The sequence below is a fragment of the Pteropus vampyrus genome, unplaced genomic scaffold (genome assembly GCF_000151845.1).
Source record: "Pteropus vampyrus isolate Shadow unplaced genomic scaffold, Pvam_2.0 Scaffold312, whole genome shotgun sequence".
Lineage (NCBI taxonomy): Eukaryota > Metazoa > Chordata > Mammalia > Chiroptera > Pteropodidae > Pteropus > Pteropus vampyrus.
Genome location: NW_011889093.1, coordinates 510,853 through 515,744, shown reverse-complemented (window position 1 = coordinate 515,744; position 4,892 = coordinate 510,853). Strand labels below are relative to the sequence as shown.

Genomic DNA, 4,892 nt, shown 5'->3' with positions numbered 1-4,892 from the left:
GCCGTGGAGCAGGAAGGAGGGTGTTTGGTCGAGGCCGGTGGCCGAGGTGCCAGCCTTTCTAAGGAGGCGCTGGGACTGGCATGCCCGGGAGGGGTGGGGCGGGGACCTGCACGGGGGCCTCTGAGTTCAGCGGGTCCACCTGAGCTAGAAGGGACCAAGTTTCCGCAGCCGGAATGCGGGACAGCTCGCCCTCTGGCTTACGTTAACTTGACTCGGTCCAGAGCAAACTCTGAAACGCCGCTTTTACACGTGGTGTTAGTTTCCGAGGACAGCATTGCAAAGTGCTGTGAACAACAAATTTATCCCGTCACTGTTCTGGAGGTCGAAAGTTCAGAGTCACAGTGTGGGCAGGGCGTGTTCTCTCTGAGGCTCCAGGGAGGCCCCCCTTACGTCCTCCGGCCATGGTGGTGCCAGCCATCCGCGGTGCTGGATGTGGACGCATTGCTTCCGTCTCTGCCTCTGTCCCACCGTGTACGTGCCTGCGGTCCCCTCTTCTAGGAGCGCCAGCCGTACTGCGTCGGAGGCCTCCCTACTCCAGTGTGGCCTCACTTCACTTAAACGAGTGCATCTCTAATGACCTTGATTCCAATTCAGGTAATAAGGTCACGTTTTGAGCTTCTGGGAGAACGTGAACTTGGGGGAAGACACTGTTCGACTAAGTATCCGTGTGTCCATTTTCACTGAAGGTTATGAGCGTGCTAGAAAATTAGGTTCTGCTTTCTAAAGGTCTGGCTGAGAGGTTGAGTGTGGCCGGTCTTCTCTTTGGTGCGGAAGGCTGGCACGGTCGGGGAGCAGGAGGAAGGTGGTGGGAAGGGGAGGTCGTGGGCCACCCCGTCCTGGGCCTCGAGCCTTTTGGTAGGCAGAGTCTTCCCAGGGAGCCCTGACCCTTGAGCGAGTGGTCGTGCTCACCGGTCACCTCCTCCCCAGGAGTCTTGCTGTCAGGTGCAGCCGCTGAGGCCAGAGACAGGGCCCCTGCGGGCCTGTTCCTGTGGCGTCGCTGCTGACGCCAGATGCTCTTCACCTCAGCGTGACCTGAAGCAGGCCGTCACAGCCTCGCCCAGGCTTGAGGGGTGCCACGGCTGTTTGCATTTTCTTCCCTGCTCCTCCAACATAGCCCCGTCTAGAAGCTGTTGTTTATAAACTCGAAGATTGTTCCACAGCTGACCGCTGTCTCTGACCCCGTCCCAGGCCGCGGCCAGGCACTGGGCTTTCCAGAGGTGAACGGACAGCACGACCTTTTGTTTCCCTCCTGTTATTATAACTAATTGCTGTGACCTGAATTCTGTCACCAGCCAGATGGGGTCTGTAGAAAAAGGGCATTGTATTTATCTTGTAACTCAGAGACCCCTCCTGCTGACCTACAGATTAGAAGGTTAATTGAGATTTCTGTGTTTACATTCTAATCTTCGTGTATAATGCATTCTGAATCTTTCTCTCTCTGAGCTGGGCAGTGCTTAATTACTTTCCCAAAGGTAAAGCCTCATGTATTCAGGATAAATTGCAGGGCGAGAACCTCCCCGATAAACGCAGGATGGCAGAAGACAAGGATGATTTACGAGGCGGGATTACAGAGGCAACGCAGGCGAATTCGTCTTGGATGCCAGCCTTGTCTAAACCGATTGTTTTCATCATCTTTAGGTTTTTATGAATCATTTCATGTTGATTTTTGTGTCAGCTTTATGCGTGCCACTTGGGATGAAATGAGAAAACTTGAAGATTTTAAAAAATACATTGCTTAGATGCAAATAGATTCTTTTCCAAAAGTTAAACAAGTGGTGGGCTAAAAACCAGCGCAGATGTGCAGTGTCTGCAGAGTCGGAGGGAAGCTTCCTCCAGCATCATTTCTTTTTGTGCCAACTCTGAGCATTGAGCTCTCGGCAGCACCACCCGTCGGAGAGCCGGGGAGCAGAGCGGTTAGAAATGGGCTTTGGAGTCGGTCGAACATCAGCCCCAGATCCAACACCCCGGCTTAGTAGTACCTCCCTGAGTCTTTGTTACTCTACCTGCTGAAGGCCAGGTTGAAGCTATAGGGTCTTTGCGAAGCTCAGATGACGCAGTGCAGTTAAAGCACTGAACACAATGTCTGTGTTCATGCCATAATGTGATGGTGGTGATGGTGATGATGGTGATGTGATGATGGTGATGGTGTGGTGGTGGTGATGGTGGTGATGGTGGTGATGTGATGATGGTGATGTGATGATGGTGGATGGTGATGGTGGTGGTGATGGTGCTGGTGGTGGTGATGGTGGTGATGGTGGTGGTGATGGTGGTGGTGATGGTGATGGTGATGGTGGTGGTGGTGATATTGGTGGTGATGGTGGTGGTGATGGTGATGGTGGTGATGGTGCTGGTGATGGTGATGATGGTGATGATGGTGGTGATGGTGGTGGTGATGGTGATAGTGGTGGTGATGGTGGTGCTGATGCTGATAGTGGCGGTGATGATGGTGCTGATGGTGGCGGTGGTGGTGATGGTGATGGTGCTGGTGGTGCTGGTGCTGGTGGTGGTGATGGTGCTGGTGGTGGTGATGGTGGTGATGGTGATGGTGATGGTGGTTGTGGTGGTGATGGTGGTGGTGCTGGTGCTGGTGGTGGTGATGGTGGTGATGGTGATGGTGGTGGTGGTGATGGTGCTGGTGATGGTGCTGGTGGTGATGGTGGTGATGGTGCTGGTGGTGGTGATGGTGATGGTGGTTGTGGTGGTGACACAATAAGCATGTATACAAGAACTCGAATTAGATTATCTGCTCTATTTTGATTTCTAACGTTTTAGCACTATAAGTTTTATCTTTTCAACTAGTGATTTAAAGACAGATCACCTTTTACACGTATGTTTTTGTACTTCCCTTACATATAGTGCTCATGTTGCATACGACATTCGTCATTTGTCGGAGGCCTCAGCACTCCCACTGTGACCGTATCTTCCTTAGGCCCCTCGTTTTTTCTCGTTTTTCTCAGTCATACCATGCTAGAATCTCTAAAGGTATCCCGGAGCTTGGCCCATTTTGGGGCGAGGGCGTTCACGCGTACTGGGTCATTCTAATAGGAGTGGGAAAGGACAGTTCTTTTTGGGGGCGTCTGCATGGCCCGAGTTTGACTCGCCATTTTCCGAAGCGGAGCCCATCCTGTCACGTGATTGAAGAGTGCTGACCCCTCAGTGTCTGCGAACCCGTCTGGGTGTGTTCTGCTTCCTGTCTGTTGACTGAGGCTCTTTAAAAGTGATCTGTATTACAGCAGTGCGTGCAGCGGGTCATCATGGAAGCCACGCTTCCCGAGTCCACCGTGCATCCCCAGGTGTGGGCAGCCCTCCTCCCTTCTCCCCCTTCGCCCCCTCGGTGACATCGCCCCCCCCGCCCCTCCGCCATCGGCTCACCAGCCCGTTCTTCGCCAGAAGCCTGAGTCCAGCCCAGCTGCCGGAAACGCAGTGCTCTGATCGAGTACATCTTGGGAAGAAACACTTTTCATTTTGAAGAAAAATGGCTCATCAGTAATATTGAAGGAAAGTGAAAAGGAGAAAATCACCATTAAACAGCCTATTTTCATGCCGTCTGTGTCATTGATTCTAGCCCCACAGGCCCTTCGTTGCCTCCCGTGGCATACGACAGTGACAAACAGAACCCAGTGTTCCGTGTTCCTCCACCCAGAGGTCTCCTCCCCACCCCATTCGGTAGCTGGCCTTGTGATTTGCTTGACAGCAGAATGTGATGGAACGACGTCACTTGTGTCTTGGAGCCAGGGCCACGGAGTTGTGAGAAGCCAGGGTGGAGGGCCGGCGTCCATGGGCGGGCCGGTCCGCCCAGCAGCCGCACTGTGTCTCGCCGATTTGGGGTCACACATTGCTTCTCAGCCTGCCGTCTCCAGAACTGGGATGAGTCTGATAGCTGATGGAGTGGCATTGTTTAACTGCATGAATTTTTTCTTTTTTTCTTTCTTAGTGGCACCTGAAACAGTGATGTGTTCTGTAACTGATGGCAGCTTGAGAGGCAGGGAGGTCTGTCATTGTGCATTTATGACCATCGGGCACTGTGTTAAGTGTCCTAGCTGACCGACTGCTCAAGCGAGCCCACGTCATACAGTCTGGCACGGCCCTCGTTTCACAACTGGCGAAGTCTCAGGCCGGGGCAGGACAAGGGAACCCTCACCTCCTGGTCACCAGGCTAGGACAGGTCAGACCCGAAATTAGAGCCTAGCCCGACTGTCCTCAGATTTCAGGCCAGAAATAGTTGTTTTGATCAAAATCACTTCACCGTGGGGTTCAACCAGAGATTAGTCATGCCCGTGGCTTCGTCCTTCTCGCTGAGTCAGTGCACAGGCCGAATGGCGCAGCAAGAATAAGAGGCGTTCGCAGCCAGGACAGATGAGATGTTCTGCAGACTCTACGCGGCTGGACTCTGTACCTCGGCGCAGTACAACTGTGAAGTCAGCATTTGCCGTTAGGCCATCACGACGTGGTTGGGCTCTTGGCAAGATAAGAAGCCCCGGCTGGCGACCGGGACCTGCGTGTCTGCGCCCACCTGCTGACCCCCAGCTGGAACGTCAAGGTTTCTGGGTGCCTGAGACGTCCTCTGCATTCCATGGGTGCAGGATCCAGTTTAGGACAGTCTGGGAGACCTGGGGCCACGTGCTGAGCGAGTGACTGGACGCAAGCAGCCCAAATGCAAACCCACACTTGTCATTTGCTGGCCTACACTTCCGAGGAGACGCTGGACCTCTGTGCCTAGTCTCCCTGTCTGCACAGTGGGCACGATGGTGGCATCTAGTTCAGGTCGCCGTGAGGAACCCATGCATGAGTAACCCTGGAGTCCATGGGAGGGCGCCTGGCACGGAGGGCAGCGTTGTTGTTAGTGACTATTGCGCAAATTGCAGGTAAGACTTTTCCGCTTCCCAGACATG

General features: G+C 53.7%; 1 long non-coding RNA gene across 2 annotated transcripts in view; it reads left to right on the top strand.

Annotated features, from left to right (window-relative positions):
* The window catches only part of LOC111730416, a 13,744-nt gene that overhangs the window by 6,191 nt on the left and 2,661 nt on the right, over positions 1–4,892 (top strand). Inside the window, exons 3-4 of one of the 2 annotated variants that reach the window (XR_002776671.1) lie at positions 3,237–3,293; positions 3,391–4,886. The exons of the other annotated variant lie outside the window; for it this stretch is intronic. This is a non-coding gene — a long non-coding RNA (uncharacterized LOC111730416). Of the gene's footprint in view, positions 1–3,236; positions 3,294–3,390; positions 4,887–4,892 lie in introns of those variants that run through there. 2 annotated transcript variants of the gene reach the window in all.